This window comes from Podarcis bocagei (assembly GCF_964188305.1).
Source record: "Podarcis bocagei genome assembly, chromosome: 16".
In the NCBI taxonomy this organism is placed as follows: Eukaryota; Metazoa; Chordata; class Lepidosauria; order Squamata; family Lacertidae; genus Podarcis; species Podarcis bocagei.
Genome location: NC_138142.1, coordinates 38,819,648 through 38,844,360, shown reverse-complemented (window position 1 = coordinate 38,844,360; position 24,713 = coordinate 38,819,648). Strand labels below are relative to the sequence as shown.

At 45.2% G+C, this 24,713-nt stretch overlaps 3 long non-coding RNA genes across 3 annotated transcripts; all 3 read left to right on the top strand.

Moving 5' to 3' along the window:
• Positions 1 to 396: 396 nt before the first annotated feature.
• Positions 397 to 2,166, top strand: LOC308575382. The gene is made up of 2 exons (XR_014002833.1): positions 397 to 438; positions 1,483 to 2,166. It is a non-coding gene; the product is annotated as an uncharacterized lncRNA (long non-coding RNA).
• An 11,828-nt stretch (positions 2,167 to 13,994) lies between these two features.
• On the top strand, positions 13,995 to 16,192 carry LOC308575318. Its single transcript, XR_014002766.1, has 2 exons — positions 13,995 to 14,040; positions 15,598 to 16,192. It is a non-coding gene; the product is annotated as an uncharacterized lncRNA (long non-coding RNA).
• Positions 16,193 to 20,635: 4,443 nt separating this feature from the next.
• LOC308575306 lies at positions 20,636 to 22,407 on the top strand. Its single transcript, XR_014002755.1, has 2 exons — positions 20,636 to 20,769; positions 21,867 to 22,407. It is a non-coding gene; the product is annotated as an uncharacterized lncRNA (long non-coding RNA).
• The last annotated feature ends 2,306 nt before the right edge of the window (positions 22,408 to 24,713 follow it).

The window sequence follows — 24,713 nt, the reverse complement described above, 5'->3', positions numbered from 1 at the left end:
TACCATACAATGGAATTTCCATTAAGTGAGAAAGAAATGATGAATGAGATATTTTTTTTTGTGTGTAAAAAGCATGGCTTTGGGTTCATGAATTCTGCTAAGCAGGTCTATAGATACAAACATTATTGCCCTGAATTCTTTTAGCACCGCTGGCAGGATTAAGGACCACCCTGTTATTAAGTTAATAACCCAGCTGAAGACGTAGAATGGCAATGATGGCTAGTGGCCAGGTCAAATACCACATGGCAGAAAATAGCACATGGTCTTGTTAGGGATGTGCACACTAATGGCTAATAAGAGTTTACCATTTGGGGAGGGGGTGCCTCATTTCCTCTGGAAACATACCAAGGCGCTGTATAAAAGGTCCACAGCCCCAGACCTCTTCATTCAACCACTGGGTTCCTCAACCTTACAACTCTTCATCTACCACCAAACAAGGTAAGCTGTGCTTCTAAATGTATTGTGTATTTGAGAGATACACACACACAGTGTGTGTGTGTGTGTGTGTGTGTGTGTGTGTATCCAATGGTCAGAGTAGACCCAATGAAGTGAATGGATATGGCCATCTTTGGTCCATTAATTTCAACAGGTCTACTCTGAATGTAACTTGGGTATAGTTAAGTTGCATACACCCCTTTAACTGAACACCTCTGCATATTATAGCATTTCTATTCTGTTCTAAGTTCTGAGCTGACGTCTGTAGCAAAGGCTTACCTCGATTATGAATCAGAGAAACAAACCTGATCCCATCTCGTTCCCATTTTTAAATTCACCACTTAAGTCCCATTCTGCAAGTGCTTCTAGCATTTTAAATAAGGGGGGGCAGGTGTTTTGCTTCACAAAGACGTTTGGGAGCACACCCTCCTCCCATGATATCTGATAGCTCACAAATGCTCACAAACACCTGTTTGTCCTTTTGAGTTATGACTCTTTTAATCTGCTCCTTCTAATGTTATCTTTTTCTAGCATGCCAATTTACTGCATTTTTATTGTCAGTTGCCAGGGGGATGGAATTATGGAAATATTACTATTGAAACATCCAAAAATACCTACCCTGTTAAGAATGTACAAAATGATGAAATAATATTGATAATAATAATAATAATAATAATAATAATAATAATAATAATAATCAGAATAGACCTACAAACTAATACTGCCACTGGACGACATTAAGAAATTTCTGGAGCTCTGATCAGTGCCAAATGGGTGGGTCTAGCAGCCATTTGGGTTTCCCACAATGCACTGGAATGACACTTCATCAGGTGCACTGGCTGAACGTAAAACAGTGGCTAGAATAGGAAACTCGGTGCCCATAGTCCAGTAAGCCCGCCAGGCTCTACCATTCCATCAGGCTTCCCTAAACTTGATACGAGCCCTAGAGCAGTTAGCAAGTGTCAGTTCCTATTAGTCAACCCACCATGGTGCAAATGTAGTTCCTCCTCTACATCACAAACATAATGCATCTTTCACCTGTTTCAGCCTACCTTCCACGCTCAAAGATGGGTTACTGTGGCTGTGGCTCCAGTTCAAGCTGTGGACCGAACGTCATTTGCATCCCCTGTGGTGGCGGTTGTGGCTGTGGTTGCGGCTGCTGTTGCTGCCCTTGCTGTTGCTGCTGCCCCAGCTGCTGCTGCAGCAGCCCCTGCTGCTGCTGTCCATGTTGCTGCTGCTGCCCCAGCTGTTGCGGTTCTAGTGGTGGATGCTGTATCTACTACATTGGGTCTTCTAATGGCTCTTCAAGCTGTTGTGGTTGCTCCTGATACTTCGGACATTCCACCCGGGCTGCAATAACAGCACAATCTTCCCAGCATCCCAAATGACAGCATCGGCTTCCTTCAGAAGACTTGTCGGACGACCTCCTCTTCTCTTCTTGACCAAACTGGAAACCCTAGAGATTTTCCTCTGTATGTTTATTATAGCACTCTGATTCTCTCGTTCCCTTTAATTTCTTTGGAAGATTTCCCCCATCCATGGAGAAGTTCTAATGTGTAAAGGAAGCATGATGATGGTGTAGATTAGATGGGTAGGATTTCTTCTTCTTCTTCTTCTTCTTCTTCTTCTTCTTCTTCTTCTTCTTCTTCTCCTGCTTCCTGAGCTGTGGAACTGCCTTGTACTTCAAACTGTTGCATAAATAAAAAAACAAAACAAAACAATTATAATATATTTATTGTCTATGAGGTTTCTTGGAAATTAGCTGCTTCATGTGGTAGGGCTGTGCACTGCTAGGTGGGCATTCTACTGAGAAGGACCTTTCATGTGTCAATGTCAGCCAGGCAGGAACCAGAGGCAACACCACCAAGAGGGCCTCCCCTGATTATCACAGGGCCCAAGCTGGTTTATATTGGGGGAGCTGATCCTTTAGATACTCTGACCCCAAGGCATTTAGGGCTTTATGCTATAATGCCAACACATTGAACTGGACTTTGTAGCTCACTAGCAGCCTCTGCAGACCTTTCAAGACCAGTGACATATGGTCTCCTCACTGCCATATTTACCAACCTAGCAGCTGCGTTCTGCACTGGCTATAGACTCCAGTCCATCTCTAAGACCAGCCCCACGTAGTGGGCAGTACAGTAGTCTAAGTAGGAGGTCATTAGACCATGAGGTCAGGCTATCCCAGTACAGGAATGGCTGTAGAAAACTAGCCTAAACTGGACATAAGTACTCCTAGTCACAGGAGCGACTTAAGAGTCTAGGAGCAAGATGGAATCAAGAATATAGATAGAGACAACGAGAGAGAGAGAGAAAGAGAGATCTGGGTAACACAATTTGGAGTGCAAGGGTACCTATAACTGCTGGAATTTAGTAAATGAATGATAGAATTTAGATAATATTTGGAGTATTGAAGGAAAGATGACAGGCCAGTGAAAAACACAGACAAAGCTCTTCTCCAGGCCAGGGTCTCACCTAGGATAGAAGTTATTAAGAATGATAAAAGATACTAGAAGCATGTCATTAACCCATCAACAGAAACAAGAAAGGAGGCTCTGCTGGTGAGGGTAGGAGGTTGCCCAGGTGAAGGCTGGATATCACAAAGAAAAATGTTGTCCTTAAAAAGAGAGAAAGATCTGGAGATAGGGGGCAAGCAGACAGATGTGGGGGATGTGGGGGAGTTGTTTGGAGCAGGCCAGGACTGAAGTCTCAATGTGTGTGTGTGTGTACACACACACACTCCATCAAAACCATATCCATCTTCTACTTCTCCCCTAAATCTTTTGTATGGAGGTCATTTCCATTCCCATGTGACCTTCTGCTTCCTTCCATCTGATTATTTCTTGATCCAGTCCTGCCAACTTTTCACCAGTTTGGTCTGGGGCCTCTGCATATTCCCTATTTCCATTTTCTACCTCATATTCCTCTGGTTCATTCCCCGCCCCCCCCCAATCACCGTCTGGCTCCCCGCCCCCATCTTCATCAAACACTGATCTGATCATTTTTAATTGTTCAGCCATGTGGACTATAGCCACCAGGTCATCACAGCCAGTGGTATAACACCAAATGAGTCTAGACACAAGCTCATCATGATTGACCCCCTTGTCCTTCAGTGCTTTATCAGGGGACATGTATGTAGATCAGAAATATAGAGGGAGAAAATCAGAAGGCATTGGACACCTTAAGAAGTGGTACAAAATTTAGTATTCCCTTTAGGCTCTAAAGAAGATTCTTAATGCATTGGTCCTGCTTTAGAAAGAAGACCACCTAAATCATAAGATCCCAAATCTGGGCCAAATAGAATTTCAGCAAGTCTCCTATGTTAGGAAAATCAATCTTTGGCATTACAGCAGGTTTGGGGGAACATCTGGTACTCCATAAGTTGTTGAACTATGGTTCCCATGATTCCAGGCTATTGGCCTTGCTCGTTGGGGCTGATGGGAGATGTAGTTCAGCAACAGTGAGGATCACGATTGTTACTATATATCTGCCAGCTCTTCCACCTTAACTTTGTACATTATACACTTTTTGCCAAAGGTACTGTACAATGTCTTATTTAATGAAAATATACCGTAATTGTTAGAAAGAGCCTGGAGGATTTGGTTTCGCTTCCCCACTCCTCTGCATGCAGCTGCTGGGTGACCTTGGGCTAGTCACACTTTTCTGAAGTCTCTCAGCTTCACTCACCTTACAGAGTGTTTGTTGTGGGGGAGGAAGGGAAAGGAGAAAGTTAGCTGCTTTGAGACTCCTTAAAAGATAAAGGTAAGTCCGGTTAAGTCCAGTCGTGAACAACTCTGGGGTTGCAGCGCTCATCTCGCTTTACAGGCCGAAGGAGCTGGCGTTGGTCCGCAGACAGTTTTTCTGGGTCATGTTGCCAGCATGACTAAGCTGCTTCTGGTGCAATGGAACACCAAAACCAGAGCAGCGCATGGAAACGCCCTTTACCTTCCCACTGGAGCGGTACCTATTTATCTACTTGCACTTTTTGGTGTGCTTTCAAACTGCTAGGTTGGCAGGAGCAGGGACAGAGCAACAGGCGCTCACCCCATCACTGGGATTCGAACCGCTGACCTTCTGATCGGCAAGCCCAAGAGGCTCAGTGGTTTAGACCACAGCTCCGCCCGCGTCCCTTGACTCCTTAGGATAGTGAGTTTGGATTTGATATCCTGCTTTATCACTACCCCACTGAGACTCCTTAGGGTAGTGATAAAGCAGGATATCAAATCCAAACTCTTCTTATTCTTCTTCTACATGCAATGTAATTCAGATGAACTGAGCCAGCAATAGTGAATCAGATATTTTTGGGTGCAACAGGTGTTGCCTTGGGTTCATGGATTCTGTTAAAGCGTGTTCTCCCTAACAGAGAGCACGTGTTGCGGTTGGGGAACAGGCCGCCCAGCCATGACTAGGCAAATTAATCTGCAACCCTGGCCTTTAGGGTTAATCGGGTTGCTGGGGAAATATGATTGTTACCAATTTGGAGGAGGAGTCAGAAGTTATAAATAGAAGGGCCAGACGTAGGGACGTCCTCTTGGCCGTTTTGCATCGGATCACGTGGAGCACTTGGACAATCTTCTCATTGTCTGGTTACATTTCTTTATTTTTTATTTCTCCTTTCTTTTTAATCCTCTCTAGTCCCTTAAATAATTTAATTCCCCCCTTTATTTCTCCTTTCTTTTTAATCCTCTCTAGTCCCTTAAATAATTTAATTCCCCCCTTTTCCTGTTCGATTTCCCACCCCACCCCTTACCCTGCCCTGTGGGAAGATTCTCCCTGTATCTGTGGCTTGCCTTTCCCAATAGTGAGAGAGCCCCCCGTTAGGGGCTTTCTTTCACAAAAAGGTTTCCCCCATTTCTCTTGTTGAAATTGTGGGGCTAGTCAGGGCTGTCCCCAGCTTAGCTGGTATCACTTTCGTTTATAGTATCCCCGAAGGTTGGCTTTATGGCTCTCTGTGCCTCCAAGGACTATGAGCACTCTGTATATGCTCTTGAACTATGCTGTTTCTGAACAAGTTTATTTTCCTTAAGCGGCCCATTTGTGATAAAAGAACTTTGGGTTTCTTGAAGGGGTGCTTCCCTCAAAAAGGGCAAGCAGGGGTACCTGGACAAGCTGGGGGCTACCTCAACTCTGCTATTTCACTGGAAACATTTATGCCTGGCCTAGCAGGTGATCCTAGGGCTTTGCCCTAGAATTCGATGGCCTGGAAGCGTTTCCGGCCTGAATAGTGTCCCCATGTGGTCCATGAAGCATTGGTTTCACTGGGTCAGCGGATAGTGCCGGTAATGCCTAGGTTGCAGGATTGGTCCCTGTATGGGACAGCTGCATGCTCCCCCATTGCTCTACCTGGACACTTAGGTCCTTTTGGTGGTTACCTCACTGCAAGGGATGTAACGGGCGCCACGTTTGCAATATGCAACTGGGAGAAAGCACCTTTGCGTGCCCGCATTGCAGTTTGCGTTGCAGAGCACGGGCTGCAATTGCATTGCATTGCTGGGAGATTTGCAGTTGCATTGCACCGAGCGTGTGTGCATTGCATGGAGGGTGTGTGTGCATTGCACGGAGTGTGTAGTTGCATTGCATGGAGTGTGTTGTTGCATTGCACAGAGTGTGTTTTTTGCATTGCATGGAGTGTGTGTGCATTGCACGGAGTATGTAGTTGCATTGAACGGAGGGTGTAGTTACATTGCATGGAGTGTAGTTGCATTGCATGAAGGGTGTGTGCATTGCAGGGAGTGTGTTTTGCATTGCACGGAGTGTGTAGTTGTATTGAACGGAGTGTGTAGTTGCATTGCACGGAGGGTTTGTGTGTGCATTGCACGGAGTGTCTAGTTGCACTGCACAGAGCGTGTTTTTTGCATTGCACGGAGTGTGTAGTTGCATTGCATGGAGAGTGTGTGCACCGCACGGAGTGTGTTTTTTGCATTGCACAGTGTGTGGGTCTGAAAAGGAAGCTGGCTCGGCGGCAGCTTGGTTGGGACTTCTTTAGGGGTTCTGGCCAGCGTCGGCCCTGTAAATTTACATATCATGATGGCAGCACAAGATGCCCCCTGCCCAAGCGGGGGCTGGAAGCTGGCAAGCAATAGCTCAATACCTTTTGCCCATATTCCCATTTTATTTAGGGATCCAGTTGGATATCGTTGCTAAAACATACCACTTGGCTATGGAGAAGCTGTCTGCCTTGAAGGAAGTTATTTTGTAATACTTCCTCTGTAGCAAGTGATGCTTCACCAGATCCGATCTTGCTGGGTCACTTAACTAATCTTCCCACTAGGCCAGGCTGCCTAGATTTCACCCCTCCCATATCCAAGAATCTCCTGAGGAGTCTGCTGATTTTCCAGAGAGGAGGAGGCGTGTTCTGGTCTCTACTTATTCTGCTCCAGCACCAAATCAGTCAGTCAGTGTCAGAGAGAGAGAGAGACTGAGTGTTAGAGATCATGTGTAGAGATAAGGTTGCTGCTAAGGGCAGCTGCAATCACTCAGTGCAGTGCAGCATTTATTTATGCTTAGACCTATTAAGCTCTGTATATAGTTTGTATAGTTGTAGATAGAATAAAGAAGATATTCTACAGAGCTGCTCTCCGAGTTGTTTATATGTTCTGCTGTACTCTGCTGTGCGACGACTGTCTTGTTGGAGTGAATCCGGTGCTCACAACTCTAAGCTGTGAGTCCATAGCACTTTGACCTGTTCCTGTGCAGAAGGTGGTCTCTGGATGTGCTACCCAGCTCGCCTAGCCCAGTTGGGGCTGAAGTGGATGAGTCCAGTTGGTGGCACTGGCTCAAGGGCGATGCTGACAGAGGTCCCCTTACCTTTGTGTATGCCTACCAAGCATGGTGAAGGCAGATATCAGGCGATGGTAGCAATTCCTGAATGTATGCAATAGTAGTTCGCCATGGCAGGATACCTTGAACCCGCACAGGGATTTTCAGGTTCATGTTGGTGCTGCTGGATCTTTGCCCTTTGGTTTTTATTTCAAGGGCTGCTGGTGTGCAAAGCTATGGCCTCAAGCCAGGTGTGGTGAGGCAATCATGTGACATAACTTTTCTTGAGTTTTCCCCATTGTAGTAGCAGTTCACATGTGGCCCGAGGAGTTCAGTGACCATCGGATCTGCTTTTGGTCTGATAACCAGGTAGTGGTGAGGTCTTGGCAAAACAGTCCTCACACTCTAGCACAGTCTCCGCCCCTCCGCTCATGCTTTCAAGCTGCGCCACTTAAGGTTTAATATTGTGCTTTCTACGCTCCAAATTACACTGAAACACTATCCGATTTTCAGATGAAGCGCTTCAGATCCTGGGCTCCAGACTCAGCTATTGCCAGACTTTTCCAGACCACCTGTGGCATTTTGACAACAATTAGTAATTACAGAGAGCGGCAGTTTCCATTTCCCCTTTTGCTTTTACCTCTTATGGGAAGGCCTGGATGGATTTCTTAGCCTTAAGCTGGCAGTTCTCGGCCATTCAGAAGAATTGGCCCCCATCCTCTGAGCAGATCCTGCAGTATTTGGTCCACCTGCTGCAGATTGGGCATGCGGTTATAACTATCCGAATTCAGTCCGCTGCAATGTCTGTTACATTGAAGCTTTATTTTTCAGAGACCCTTGTATAAAGTTTGCAGTGCGCAGGGCCTTGGAAGGTTGGAACCTCCAACCTCATAGGACAGTGGGCGGGAAGTCGGTCAATTTTTACCTATGCAGTATCTGCAACAAGTTAAAACTTGTCTGCGGGTTAAAGATCAAGGTGAGACTCCTTTCAGCAGTCCATTGCATTTTCGCACTGAGGGTTGGGAAAATGGTTGTTGGAGCCAGCACGGGGCTGAGAGTCTGGAGGCTTATTGCTTCTGGACTTTTCCTTATCCTTTGGAGCTTGTCATTAGAGTTGGTAACTCTAAAACAGACTTGGTGGACAGGAGTGCCACAATCAGGCTTCCCGCCACAGGTGAGGAGGGCCCTTGCCCGGATAACAGAATATTTGGCTTTTTATTCCCTGGGGGCTTGCCCGCTCCTAGTGCATTAAAATGGGTTCCCGTTAGCCAGGCATCGATGTGCTTACGTCGTGCACCAGTTATTACAGCCTGCGGCTTGCTTACCGCTGAACACTCCTCATTCCTTACGATTAGGTGCTGCTGCAAAGGCTGCACACTGGGGGCCTGTCAGTAGACAGGATTGTGAATACGGGTCATTGGAAGTCTGACGCTGACAAGGGTTATATCAGGAAGTGTCACAATGATGTCTGTGCTGATGCTTGTCTGTTATTTCCTTTTTTCATAGGAGCAGCTGTGCACATTTGGGCCACAGCATTGTACACTAGGCTGGCAAGCATGTTGACGAGTTTGGACTGGGGCGCCATCTCAGTCTTCCTGCCCATGTGAACATATACAGGATGTCTAGATGGGGAATGCTTTGGGAGGAGATCCTTCCTTTGGTGCGGTCGAGTGTGACCTGTGCAGGTCCTCCCGCAGTGCTGGTGGTACAGCTGGGCGAGAATGTTTGCGGTCTTCCTCCAGCATAAGTTTGCATTCCTGCATGCAAGAGGGCTTGGATTGAGTTGATGGCAGCTCTCCCTGGACTCAAAATAATTTAAGGCATTGGTTCAAGGTGGTCTGGAGGGGGGGTTGGAGCACCTGTCCCCTTCAATGCGCAAAGATGTTCCATTAAGGGAATCCAAGGATTCGCCATGCTTTTGTCGACCCCTTTTGAGGGGTAGGGCCATGCAAGAGTCCCTGGGAGCATTTGGGATGAGCTTGAGTCTGATCCTGGTTCATTGCTCCCCCATGCTGTTTACTGGAACTGACGATATGGTGGGGCCCAGTCGTCAGTGCTGCCCTGCTGAGGTCAGGTGCAGCTAGTTGGGACCCAATGCCTAGACAAACTACCACCGAGCAGGCCAGAAAGCATGTTAATAAGGCGGTGGATAATAGAATAAAATAAAGAAAATAAATAAAGTTAATAAAATAACAAATAAAATAAAATAGGTCCTTGCTTTAGGTGGTTCTGTAATTTTGCACCCTCCAAATTTTCTTCAAGGCTGTTGCGCTCTTTAGGGCAGATGGGGTGCATCTGTCCCCTATGGGGAACGACACCTGGCGGGATGTGATTGCCTTGGGATTCATTGCTCCCCCACAATGTTTGCTGGTACTGACGATATGGTGGGGCCCAGTCGTCAGTGCTGCCCTGCTGAGGTCAGGTGCAGCTAGTCGGGAACCAATGCCTAGACAAACTACCACCAAGAAGGCCGGAAAGCATGTTAATAAGGCAGTGGAAATAAAATACAGGTCGTTGGAAATCGAATGCATTCAAAGGTTATGTTCGTTAACATTATTGGTGTCTTACAATTTTTGCTTGTTTTATCTTAGGTTTAGCAGCTGTCCGCATCTGGATGGTGGGGCACAGCATCATGCATTGGGCTGGCATCAGTGCTCGGCCTTCCTCCATGTGCAGTTGCCTTGGCTGTCCAGACGGGGAATGCGCCGGCCAGAATTCCTGCCGCTGATTCGGAGGCAGGTGCTGCTGGAAGGGCCGCCCACTGCTGTTGGGGTGCAGCTGGGTGAGAATGACCTGTGTGGCCATGGACTGTTTTTCGCTACGTGCTGCGATTTTGGGTGACCTGGAGACGCTGCGGGCAATGGTGCCAACAGCAAAAAATTTTCTGGTCAAAGCTTTTGCAACGACGCATTTGGAGGGGCAGTCGTTGCCCAGCTGCCACTGAAAGGGCCAGAAAACTCATCAATTCTGCTGTTTCAAAAAAGATTTTTGAGCTGGGTGGAGATGTGATTTCCCACCCCGAGATTCTTTTTGAGAGGCCATCCTTTTTCCGAGCTGATGGCGTGCACCTTTCTGCTTCAGGGAATGAGGCTTGGATAGGTGCGGTGGTGGCCAAGCTGAGGTCTTGGTTTAATACAGCTGGGAGAGAACGACCTGGTGGCTATGGGCTGTTCTTCACTGCGTGCTGCAATTTGGACGGACTTGGGGACATTGCGGGCAATGGTGCCTACAGCAATGATATTTTGGTCTCAGCTTTTGCAACGATGCGTCTGGGGGGGCAGTCGTTGCCCAGTCGCCACAGAAAGGGCCAGAAAGCGCATCAATTCTGCTGTGACACACCGGATTGCTGAGCTGGGTGGAGATGTGATTTCTCACCCTGCGATTCTTTTTAAGATGCCATCCTTTTTCCGAGATGATGGCGTGCACCTTTCTGCTTCAGGGAATGAGGCTTGGTTAGGTGCGGTGGCTGCCAAGCTGAGGTCTTGGTTGGGGCTGTGAGTGGTTTGGCGGTGAGCTGGAGGCTCCATGGCGGTTAGGCATTGGTTAATTGGTGCTTGGAGGGGTAAGTGCCTACCCCTCCAAATGATGCGGAAAGGGAATTCCGTTAAAGGAATCCAGGGGCTTGCCATTCTTTCGTCCTGTCCGTGGAGCCGGGCTTGGGCCGTGCAAGCCCCACCGGAACATGAGGGTCAGAAGTGAGGGCCTGTTTCCCGGCCTCCCTTCTATCCAATACTTGTTTCCCACGCTGGCTTCCGGTGGAGTCCGGAAGTGCCAGCTCTGTCCTGTGGGGGCAAGGACAGATAGTCACCAATGCCTAAGCAACCACTCACATTTTTTGTATTTGAATAAAGTTGTGGCCAAAATTATGCCAAAAACCTTAAACAAAATTGATGTGTGAAGTGTGTAATTATTTGGGGGGTGGCACTGTGGAACTCAACACGCAAAGCGTGTTCTCCCTAACAGAGAGCACGTGTTGCGGTTGGGGAACAGGCCGCCCAGCCATGACTAGGCAAATTAATCTGCAACCCTGGCCTTTAGGGTTAATCGGGTTGCTGGGGAAATATGATTGTTACCAATTTGGAGGAGGAGTCAGAAGTTATAAATAGAAGGGCCAGACGTAGGGACGTCCTCTTGGCCGTTTTGCATCGGATCACCCGCCCTCCCTCCCTTTAATAGGGGGGTTTTTTATTTAAGCTGATCGCTTGACCTTGCTATGCCTGTCATGGTGTTGTTCGCCTTGGTGCGGGGGCACGGTAGGAATTTTGCCATCTGGCTGATTGGCTGGTGCCATTTGGTTTTTGCCTACTGCGTAGCAAATCGTCACAACTTGTAAGGTTGACGGTTAGGCATTGGTTAATTGGTGCTTGGAGGGGTAAGTGCCTACCCCTCCAAATGATGCGGAAAGGGAATTCCGTTAAAGGAATCCAGGGGCTTGCCATTCTTTCGTCCTGTCCGTGGAGCCGGGCTTGGGCCGTGCAAGCCCCACCGGAACATGAGGGTCAGAAGTGAGGGCCTGTTTCCCGGCCTCCCTTCTATCCAATACTTGTTTCCCACGCTGGCTTCCGGTGGAGTCCGGAAGTGCCAGCTCTGTCCTGTGGGGGCAAGGACAGATAGTCACCAATGCCTAAGCAACCACTCACATTTTTTGTATTTGAATAAAGTTGTGGCCAAAATTATGCCAAAAACCTTAAACAAAATTGATGTGTGAAGTGTGTAATTATTTGGGGGGTGGCACTGTGGAACTCAACACGCAAGCATGTCTATCGATATAAACATTCCACATAATCCTCTTAGCGTTCTCCAGTTAAACTGTGGATAATAGAGCTATTAGGTTTAAGGTAAAGGTAAAGGGACCCCTGACCATAAGGTCCAGAGCTATTAGGTTTACTGATGCTTTTAAAGACATAGTGTGGAAATGTTGACCATGAGCCAGATCAAGGTTTTTGCAGCTGACAATGGTACATCATTTGGATAGAGATGGGTACTTCAATGGATAATAAAAATAATTAATATTTTTTATTTATTTATATCCCGCCCTCCCCGGCGAAAGCCGGGCTCAGAGCGGCTAACCACAAGTAAAGCACAGTGTACATAAAATCACACAGTCAATTCATTAAAATACATTCTAAAATCAATTCAGAATTGAATTAATGGCAACCATTGGGCTAGAGTTCTATGAGGATTACAGAAGGAGAGAGGGGGTCAGACTATTTCTTGGCCAAAGGCCTGGTGGAACAGCTCCATCTTGCAGGCCCTGCGGAAAGATGTCAAGTCCGCAGGGCCTAGTCTCTTGTGACAGAGCGTTCCACCAGATTGGGGCCACGGCCAAAAAAGCCCTGACTCTGGTCGAGGCCAGCCTAAACTCCCTGTGAAGAGTTTACCTCTTTTCTCTTTTTTGGGGCAGTAATGAGTGGTGGTATTCAGCCTGCAAATTTCATCCACTTCTTTGAAAGGGGAAAAATATAGCTATTTCCCCACAGTTGAAGAAAACAACTGTGACATTGGGCATGATTCATGCTTTCAGAAGCAACAACATTGCTTGCAAATGATATCCTTACCTGCTTTAAAAGGAACTTAGGGGAGCATTCCTTCTATTATTATGTTTTTCTGGCAAAAACAAAACAAAACACCTGTACCTGTTTCACTTTAACTTATAAAGCTTTTTCCATTCTGAAGAGGCTAGTTACCCTTCAAGTGTTATCAGTCTTTGTTGAAAGGGTCAGGAAGTTATAGCCATTTGCGATGTCATCCGTGGTGATGGGGATGAAAATGGTTCATATTAATTCCCCCCCCCCGGGGGGGTGTTCATAAAAATTGATGTACCAATACTCAAACCTTGATAAAAGTGTGATGGGTGCCAGCTAATAATAATAATAATAATAATAATAATAATAATAATAATAATAATAATAAATTTTGTTTATACCCCGCCCTCCCCAGCCAAGATGGGGCTCTGGGCAACTGACACCAGGTATAAAAACAATTGATTGAAATACAACATAAAAACAAGATTAAAATACGACATTAAAACATTAAAATGAAGCCTGATTTCAGTAGGAACTCAAATCAAAAACTCTAAAAGCTAGAGATAGGGGAGACAACCCCCCCCCCCCAATTTTTAATGCATCACTTCCACTATGGGGGGGGGAGTGTATTATGAGGTTCTAAATCTGAGGTGAAGAGAATTTCAGAAGGATTTCCATGTTTGGAAATACTGTGTTTGGTGCTAGACTTTGATGTCCACGTTTGTTACGACTGCTAACACTTCCGCACTGCCATGGTTAAAGACTAGATCTTCCTTGCCAAAGGCAGCTTCTCTCCCTTAATAACAAGACAATTGGTGCTAAGAGCTTACTGTGTCCATTTGTGTTGTTTTTCTCTGCATGTAGAAAATGGATATGTAATATCATACACTGGAACTCACACTTAATGGGCCAACAGTGATGAATCGGATGTTTCTAGTGTAAGAAGCATGACCTTGGGTTCATGGATTTTGTTAAGCTGGTCCATGGATGCCAGCATTCTTCTACATAATCTTCTCAGTACCCTCTGGCCAGATCGAGGACTGTTATTAGGTTTAATCATATTTTAGCTTATTAGGTTTAAGACATGGAGTGGAAATGACGAATATGAGCCAGGTCAAGGGACGTGCAGGTGATAATGGCACATTGTCCCGGCGGGGATGGATTCTTTGATGGCTAATGAAAAGTTTACCATTTTTGCTGTGATGCCTCACTTCCTCCGGAAAAACAACAGAGATGTATAAAAGGCCCACCACCTGAGACTTCTCCATTCAATCACTGGGTTTCTGAACCTCTTACACCTTTCCATCTACTACTGAACAAAGTAAGTTGAAGTACTTTATATCTGGGATATTTTTTTCTGGTGTTGGACCTATTCTGAGTAGACCTATTGAAATTAATGGATGTGGCTAACTCTTTTGGTTGGATATGTCCTTTTAACTGAACTGACCTGCATATGATTCTATTTATATTCACCTGTAATTTATGACCTTACTTTGCAAATCCCTGCCTATTGACCCTGTACCCTCTCCAGACCTGCTTAAACCATTTTTTTTCTGTCAAGGCTATTCAGACATGTAGATTTTGACCTGCTTCAATCCTTTTTTTACTGTTAATTTCAATTATGTTTAAATGCGTTTAATTATTTTTAACCATTTTTACTGATAATTTTAATTTTTCTAGTAAACAGCTTAGAGGTTTCATTACCACCAAGCAGGATAGAAATCTTGCTAACTAAATAAGCAACTTACAAGTCAGATCAGCAGGGCTGGTCTCATCTCACTTCATATTAACATCTGAATATAATGCCCTACCGTAGATGCCTTCATTATCTCAAATGAGATGGTCTCTAACTGGAGGGGTAGGTGGGCTTTGGGAGTTGTCTTCTGCTTAGGTAATCTACTCAGTGAAGATTCTTGCTATCGTCCCTTGCTATCGTCCCTCTTGCTATCTTTCATGGGCTTTTATTCTTTCTAAGTTTTGAGTTACTGGCTGCTGCTTTTAGTATCGCAGTCTTGGGGTTTGCCATTTTGTTCCGTTTGTGTGGTGGATAGCAAGGTGGACTGAAGAAGCATTTTAGAAATGTTTTAACAACTATGACTATGATCAGTGTCAAGGACCGTGCAACATTCTCTGAAAACCTTACACGGGTTGAGATTAGGTCTACTATTTATCATAATCCTGAGCAGTGCTGGACTTACATATAAGCTTAACAAGCTATAGGTTAGGGCTCCACTCTCTTGGGGGTCCCCCAAAAAATTAAAGGGAAAAAAGCCTGGATGTACATTTCCAAAATATAAGATAAAAAACAAATAAAATAAAACCTACACACAGCAAAAGTGTTTGTGTTGTGTAGGCTCCTATTTGTTATGTGCAAATGGCTTTGATACCTATCAAGTCCATAAATTACCATATAGCATATATTCAACACAAAAAACAGTGACAATTTGTTGTTGACAAAGGAGAGCTGGACATATAAAGGCCCCCATTACCTTCAGTAGCTTAGGGCCTCATCCAACCTACATCTGGTCCTGACCCTGAGTTCCCATTAAAACCTTTCTGGAGCTCCAGTCAGTGCCAAGTGGCTGGGTCTAGGAGCCATTTTGATTTCCAACAATGCTTTGGAGCAGCACTACATCAGGAGTGTTTGGGGAACTTAAAAACTACATGTCTCATTGGAACACTGCTGCCCATTGTCAGGTATGTCTGCCAAACCCCACCAATGGCACTAACCCGCCCCCCCCGGTACCCTAAACCTGGAATAAGCTCTACACAAGTCAGCAAGTGGCAGTTCTCAATGGTTAGTCCACTAAATTGTGAACATCATTTCTCCTCTACATCACACACACACTAAATGTAATGCATATTTCATCTGTTTCAGCCTACCTTCCACTCAAAATGATGGGTTGCTGTGGCTGTGGCTCCAGTTCAAATGGTGGACCCAACATCATCTGCATCCCCTGTTGTGGCGGTTGTGGTTGTGGCTGTGGTTGCGGTTGCGGCTGCTGCTGCCACCCCTGCTGCTGCTCCCAGTGCTGCGGTTCTGGAGGGTGCCGCATCATCTACATCAAGAGTAACAACTCTTCTTCTGGCTGTAGTTGCTGTGGCTGATACTTCGGACGTCCCACTCAGCCTGAAATAACAACACGATCTGTCCAACATCCAGAACAATATCCACACCACCAACCTCCTTTTGAAGACCTGTTGGGTCACCTCCACCTCTTCTCTTTAGGAAACCCCATAGCTTTTGCACCTGCCACTTATAATAAGCTGCAAATTTGCTTCTCTTCCCTTTAATCTCTTCGGAAGAGGTCCTCCAATAAGACCTAAGAAGCAAAAGAAGCATGACTACTGCACAGAATTAAATGGGTAGGGTTTCACCACAATATTCCCCCCATTTGCTGGGCTGCGGAACTGCCTTCTGCTTTCAGCTCTTGCATCAATGAAAATAAAATAAAATATATTCTATAATATAATGATTGTCTCTGAAGTTTCTTGAAAATTAGGTACCGTGGTACCTCGGGTTAAGAACTTAATTCATTCCAGAGGTCCATTCTTAACCTGAAACTGTTCTTAATCTGAAGCACCACTTTAGCTAATGGGGCCTCCCGCTGCTGCCGTGCCGCCGGAGCACAATTTCTGTTCTCATCCTGAAGCAAAGTTCTTAACCTGAGGTACTATTTCTGGGTTAGCGGAGAGTGTAACCTGAAGCGTCTGTAACCTGAAGCGTATGTAACCCCAGGTACCACTGTATTGTATGTTATAAGGTTGTCTAGCAACTCCAATGGTTTATCTAACACCATCTCTAAGGCATCTAAGCCAGGAGTCATCACTGATTTTCCTACCAGCCAATTCTACACTGATTTATGATCAGAGGCAGTGATGCTTCTGAATACCAGTTGCTAGAAACCACAGAAAGGGAGTGTGCTTCTGTGCTCAGTTTGTGTTTTCCAGTTTCCTATAGGCATATGGTTGGCCTCTATGAAAAGAAGATGCTGGACTAGATACATCACTAGCCTGACTCTTCTCATGTTCTTCTCATGTTTGGATCACATCCTGTATGCAGATTGGGGAAATGTTTCCTTTCATCTGTCCAGAATCTATTTGCGTGTGGAGGTCCCCAAGCTACCCCTCAGAATAATTCACAAATCACACATATTTTTTGTTTAAGGTTTTTGGCATAATTTTGGCCACAACTTTATTAAAATACATAATCTTTGAGTGGTTGCTTAGGCATTGGTTATGACTATCTGTCCCCCCCCCCCACCTGGGACAGAACTGACTTTCCGAACTCCCTCGGAAGCCAGTGTAGGGAAAACAATATTGGGGATCAGTTGAGCTGAGTGACAGTCCCTCACCGCTCACCCAACCTGCTCCCTAAGGCTTGCTGGCCCTGGTCCCATTTCAGGGATTGGACGAAATCGTGGCAAGCCCCAGGATTCCTTTAACGGAATTCCCTTCCACACCACCATTGGAGGGGCAGGCCCAGCCTATCCTTACCCCTCCTCCACCAATTTTTATAACCAATGCCTAACCGCAACCTTACAAGTTGTGACAAATTGCTAGGTAGTAGGCAAAAACCAAATGGCACCAGCCAATCAGCCAAATGGACAAAATTGCTACTAGGCCCCTGACCCAACGGCAGATGACCCCATGACAGGCATAGCAAGGTCAACCGGAACTCAGGGCGGGCGGGCGGGTGATCCGATGCACTCAGCGAAAGAGAAAGGAAAAGCTGAGTGCCCCAATATTTAAAGCCTTTGGTCCCACCCACCAAAATTGCAACATGCAATTTGTCCCAGCAACCCAGCCTTCCAATCGTTGCCCCAGGCCAGCACAATTTTACCTGCCTAGCAACAGAGGGTTGGCTTGGCAGACCCCACCGCAACACGTGCTCTCATTTCAGGGAGAACACGCTTTGCCATGAATCTCAGTTGGCCTACTAATATCTTCTATAGTGCTGAGAGATCATTACTAGCACAAATGGTTTGGAAATATGAGACAGGGGGCTGATATACACACACAGAACCTGACAATGACAAAGCTTCACACCCCACACGTTAGTCTAGAAATACTATTGTTTAGTTTGAGGAACACTCTGTACTCATCTTTTGAAAAGTGGAACATATTTGGCTTCTTTCTGTTTTCTGGAAGTGAACAGGACTGGGATGAAGAAATTGAGGAAATGTTTTCTCTGAGCTTCCAGTTCAGGCATAGGCAACCTCAGCCCTCCAGATGTTTTGGGACTACAACTCCCATGATCCCTAGCTAACAGGACCAGTGGTCAGGGATGATGGGAACTGTAGTCCCCAAACATCTGGAGGGCCGAGGTTGCCTATGCCTGTTCCAGTTCATAGTGGTATAGTAAAATGATTGCTGTTTTTCAATCCCTCAAATCAAAGGCATGTTTCTCAGTTATTTAATATTTGCATAGGAAAAAGTCCTGCTGAATCAAGTCAAAGGTCCATTATAATTCAGCATCTGTGGCCAAGATGTTCTCGGGGAGCCAAAATATGGATCCTAAAAGCAGCAGCTCCCAACCCCTACATATGATTCCCAGAACTAGTATTCAGAGGCATACAGTGGACGCTCGGGTAGCGAACGTGATCCGTGCGGGAGGCACGTTCACAACCCACAGCGTTCACAACCCACAGCACCACATCTGTGCACACGCGGGTTGCAATTCAGCACTTCTGCGCTTGCGCAAAGCGCAATTTAGCACTTCTGCACATGCGCAACCGCCGAAACCCGGAAGTAACCCATTCTGCTACTTCTGGGTTTTGGCACGTCCGTAACCCGATAAAAGGCAACCTGAACTGGCTGTAACCTCCCCCCCCCCCAAGTTTTTTTTTAAAGTTTCAACAATACAATACAATACAATACAATACAATACAATACAATACAATACAATACAATAAAATAGCATCTAGAAGAAATAGAATCAAAACAGAGCATTTGACTGCAGTATTCTGTTATCTCAATGCATGTCTGTGGAAAAACACTGTAGGGCCAGAGCCAATACCCTCACAGGTGCCTTCCCCTGTACCGCAGTGCTTTAGGAGTGCATAATGTGCTATTTCATAGCAAATGGGAGACTGTGAATTGCAAGACCTCAAGCCAGGGTGTTGGCCTCCTAAGAATCTGAAGTCTCCACTAGGGGGCAGAGCCTAGAGGAGGTAGTCTCTAAAGCAGAGGCTTGACAGAACTCAGACTGCTCTCTGACTCTGTTGGAGCAACTTACTCACTTGGAGCTGCCTGGCATCCAAGGGAGCTGCTTGTACTGCATAGTTAAACTATGGAACTCACTCCTGCAAGAGGCGGTGATCACCATTGTGATAGGAATTTTGATATATGTCAAATGTTCATAAGTGTACCAACCAAGCACATACATAGATCAGCACATGAAAACCGACCTGGAACCATTTTGATTCCCAAACTGTCCCAAACTGACCAAATGTTTTCTCTGCAAGGTCAAAGGAAAATGGAAAAGCCTCCCCAGTGTCCATTTTTGTCCATTTCAGCCTCTGTGTATTCCTTAAAGACATTGAAAGAGTAGATGGACTGTTCCCATGCTTCCAACATTAGTTTGTTCTCTGACCATGTTCCTGATATTTAAGTGTTCAGTTACTCATATGAGAGGGACTCAGTGTGCATAGTACTTTATGTACATAGGCAGTGCTTTTTTTCTTCCTAAAAAAATTGTTTAGGCAGTACTCTCATTTTGACTCCAAAAAATCACTATTATATACAGTGGTACCTTGGGTTAAGAACTTAATTTGTTCTGGAGGTCCGTTCTTAACCTGAAATTGTTCTTAACCTGAAGCACCACTTTAGCTAATGGGGCCTCCTGCTGCCACTGCGCCACCACCGTGCAATTTCTGTTCTCATCCTGAAGCAAATTTCTTAACCCAAAGTACTATTTCTGAGTTAGTGGGTTAGTGGAGTCTGTAACCTGAAGTGTCTGTAAACTGAAACGTCTGTAACCCAAGGTACCACTGTAGTTCAAATCGGGGAAAATAAATACAGTAAATGGACAAAAGTACAAAGACTCACAAGATGTTTAGGGGTATGCGTACCCCTGCATCTCCCCCCCCCAAAAGCACTGTACATAGGGACTTGTGTAGAGGAACCTACCTTTTATCAAATGCTATTCAGACCTTTGTAAATTAAAATTGGCATCTTGGAAACATACCAACAGCCAGTGCACTTGGCAAAACAGGAATAGCATTTATTTATTTTTAAATAAAACATGGACATATTTACTTATGATAGGTTATTTAAGCCTTGTTCAGCTAATACAGATAATCAGATTAAAACAGGGTGGGACTGCTTTATACTCTTCTCTCAGAGGAAAACTGGAACGCTCTCCTATACTTGCAGTGCTCCAAATTCTTAGTGCCCATGCATGCACATATATTGATATGTACATGAGCACTTGTCTAAAGTCAAGAAATACCAATTTCCATCCCAGAGGTTTAACTTGATGGATAGCAACCACAAAGGCCATATCCTATTCTGGATAACACTCCACTCCTAAACAGGGAATGCACCATCACTCAGTGGTAGAACATCTGTTTTACAGGTAGAAGGTATCAGATCCCCTTCCTTAAACCACAAAGATACACCACCAGTCGGTACAGATGGTATTGAGCTATGTAGACCATTCCTCTCCTGCTCAAGAAAGCATCTTTATGCCATATGGCAATAGTTTGTTTTATCACTGCCAGCTTGATGTCATGCTATCATTCCTTTGTCATACTCCTATAAGTGCTTTCAACTCTGATTTCAAAATAACCAGGGCACCAAGCCAATGGAGCATTAATCACTCACAATTAATAAATGCCTAGTCGATGAGAGATATGGATTAAGCAGGGGAATACCAATTGGAATGGAGGAATACAGAAGGATGTCATCACTACGTCAGGAATCAGCTGGTGTTTAGAGATGCCTCACTTCCCCTGGGATGGGTCGGTGGCACTGTATAAAATAGGAGAGGGTTCTTCACTCCTTCACTGGAACTTGTTCTTCTAAGGAACTACCACTGCTGAACAAGGTAAGGTGTTTATTATTATTCATGCAAGATGTGGCAGGGTATGAGAGAAGTTGGATATTTGCACTCCCCCCCCCCAAATTCAGCAATTATTCTGTGTTGGGATGGACAGAATTTCAAACTATTCATTAGAGATAGGCATGGAGCCACACTTCTAAAACAACATTGGGTCCATGTTCTTCCATATACTTGCTGCTTGGTGACTCATCCCAAAGAATCTGACAGAAAATAGACAGAATTGCTTTATTGATTCTTTACGTTTGTATCCTATCATTCCTCCAGGGAGCTCAAGGTTCACACAAGTTCTCTGTAGAGATTTAGGCTGAAAGAGAGTGATAGGCCAAGGGACTGACCCCCTACCCAGTGAACTTCATGATGACCAAGTGGGAATTTGAACCATGGTTTCCTGGGTCCTAGTCCAACACTTTAACCACTAAGCCACAATGGCTGTAGATTTTGTCTTCAATGCCAGACCAGTGTAGCAAATAGGGAGTGGGAGGACAATAGCTGCAGGTGTTGAATAGGTTCGAGGTGTTCATCAATGTATTATCTTTGCCAAGTCTTAAGGTGGGGAGATAGTCTGGATGTGTCCAAGTTTTCTCAGTCTTTGGGAAGGAGGGGATTGTCTACCAACTGGCAGAAGCTCACCTGCATCTCATGCAGAGGTTTCTCTCAGCTCAAACTGAAGATGTCAGGAATTGAAACTGGGACCTTCTGTATGCAAAATAGATGCTGTGCCATTGAACTATGGCTGTTCTCCAAGACATAGAACTGACTGGTGATAGAAGGGTGTTGAAGAATCATTCTGAGACTGGTGGATCACACAGAGCACTAGCAGGATCCTGATGAGTCTAATTCCAGTCTATATATCAAGTCTATGTGCAGCCCATCACCCTGATTGTGTGGCCCCTAGGTTCATGACGCAAACCTCACTATTTTTTGCAATCCCAGTCAAGCAGCAAAGACTAACATCTCATGAGCTCATGGTGGGTCATGATAGGAGACCTACTGGTGGCCAGTATAGAAGCCTGATCTAAACGATATGTTTTGAAAAGTGTTGTGTGGTTCCTCCTCCAACCATCTCTGTGTCTCCTTTACAGGTTTACCCTTCTACTCTTTAAAAATGAGTTGCTGCTGTTGTGGACGTCGTGGCTGCTGCTGTTGCAACCAACGTAGGCCAAGAGTGGTCTACTATGTCAGGAGGCAGGTCCCCGTTTCATCCAGCTGTTGTGGCCGCCGATATTCTTACGTCCCTTCACGAATTTGTTGCTCTCGTGGATCTCAGCTCCCCATCCAGCAGTGCTGCCCACCAGGGAAGAGATGCTAAAGAAATCTCTGCCGGCATTGAGAAACGCTCGAAATCTCCATCTCAACAGCTGGGTGGAGAAAGGCATAATGGAGAACCCCGATTTGAAAACCTGTTTGTTCACCTCATGCAATTGCATCTTGCTGAGTTAAATGCCTGAAACCTTCCTCACCACCATGATCACCTCCTCTGCTCAACTGAACAATTTCCATTTGCTTTATTCCTTGGAACAAATTCCTGAATTAGTTTCTAACAATTGAATGAGAGGCGATACTGTGCTTTTGAGCCACATGGTGTGCAAAGCAAACATTAAAAAAAATTGTGAAATTAAATAAGTTCTCATTGTCTTAATACTTCACCCCCACATCAACACCTCTTGTCTGCAAACTACATCTCAGGCCCTGTCAGGTTTAACAATCCAGACAATCCAGGAGTTTCCAGGGACAATCCTGGATTTACAGAAGCTGTCCCAGTTTCTGATTTGATCCTGGAATGTCCCACTTTTCCTTTGGATGTCCCTATTTTCTTTGGGGAAATGTTGGAGGGTATGGAGTTATGCAACCCCTGAACCAAGGAGATAAGTAACTATGCAGCCTTTATAAGACATCTGAAAGCAACCCCGTATAGGAAAGTTTTTAATGTTTAATGTTTTCTTATGTTTTCACATATGTTGGAAACTACCTAGTCAAGTGGGTAATGTATTACTATTGCTATTGCTATTACTATTACTAAGGGTGTCCCTATTTTCATTGGAAAAATGTTGGAGGGCATGAACAATCAATCCCTTTCACCAGGGAATTCTGGGGATTGTAGCTCTGTGATGGGAATGCTCAGCATCCTTAACAAACTACAGTTCACGGGTGTCAGATAGGCCAGACTTCAAGGGAATACGAACTCCCTCTCTCATGACTGGATGCCAGAAACAGGAATCAAGAGATCTTACCAATGTATTTATTTAAGAATCACAGAGACATGGAAAGTTCAACCACTCAAAAGATGGTGTTGCTCCAACTGGGCTGCTCCCCACTCCCTTCTTAGCAACAGCACTTCTCGTTACGGTGGCCACCAGGTGTTAATCATCTCTGACTACTGGTCCTGTTAGCTAGGGATGATGGGAGTTGTAGTCCCGAAACATCTGAAGGGCTGAGTTTGCCTATGCCTGGGTTATAGTTTCAAATTGTGAAATATTGCTTTGGATGTATAGTGCAGATGGGACCTAAGAGTCACCTGCCAGGTCTTTCAGCTTCTATATGTAAACTTGGGGTTGTTGGATGCCATTTTGTCCCTCACAAGGCACAGAGGCAAACAATGGAGCGTGCTCCCATAGGAGTGATGGCCACCAAAAAGGATGGCTTTAAAAGAGAATTAGAAAGATTCACGGAGGATAAGGCTATCTCCATGGTCAAAGGCAGCAATGTTTATGAATACCAGAGAGTTCTCCTGTGCTTGGTTCCTTGTGGGCTCCGTTTTGAGGCATCTGGGTGGCCATTTTGAGAGGAAGATTCCCCCAAAGAAGGAAGAACTGTAGCTTAGTGGAAGAACAGTTCTTTTGCATTCAGAAGGACACAGGTTCAGTCCCCAGAGAGCGGCTGCCAGTCAGTGTGCATCTTATAATGAAATGCCTCCATACAAAATGGCTTGAGAATTGGAATTGTGACAGTATTTTCTTCTTCTTAAATAATTGAAGGGTGGAGGGATATTGAGGCAGATTTGAACCAGTAATCATTCGAATCTACTTTTCCTCAGCCCACAACGTAAACCATCAGCCTTCCACCAAACTGGGCAGTGGGAGTGTGTGTGTGTGTGTGTGTGTGTGTGTGTGTGTGTGAGAGAGAGAGAGAGAGAGAGAGAGTTTTCACCAAAAAATAAATAAAAACAAAAAAAGCAAACCAAAAATCTGCACAGAAATTTATAGGGAAAATAATTGCCCCAACTTTGAAGGGGAATTTATGTGAGGTTCAGAGTGTTTTCATGAGGTAATTTTAAGGGGAATATCTGGGAAAGAATAAGAACAAATGCTTGGGCTAAGAAATTGCCAATAAGGGATTGGTGCATTAGATTTCCACTGAGGGAAAAGAGAAGTGGAGTTTGCCTCATCAGGCTCTTTGCAGTCAAGCGGCTTCTAGAACTGGAGGGGAAGGAACGTAAGGGCAAAGATGGCTCCTTGCATCCCTAGCTGTGCATGCAGAAAATCTTAATGAATAAAAAAGGCAGACCCAGGAGTATGGTAGCTTTCATGATTTCTTAATTTTTATTATTTTCTGCACATGTAGTTGGAGAAAGCATGCATTATAGCTGAGGACCCTAGAACACCAAGAGGAAAACTCAAAACACCATCTATGCTACATACAATAGGCTTGGCTACATGCAACAGGCTCCTTTGCTGATGAGAAGGCTGTTGAAGGAATAATAGGAAACACAGAAGAAGGAGATTCGAAGTAGTGACTGAAGGAGCCTGGTGAGAAGCTTCAGGCAATTCATCCTTTGCAATCAGGTAGCCCAGCAGCCTTAACGACCAATGCTGTTGGTCGCTATTCCGGTTGTTGCATCGACTGCTTCTGGACTTTGTTTGACTCTGGACGGTCCTTTAGCACTTCTTGGTGCCACAACATTTAGTGGCACAGCAGGGGGCACAGCATGT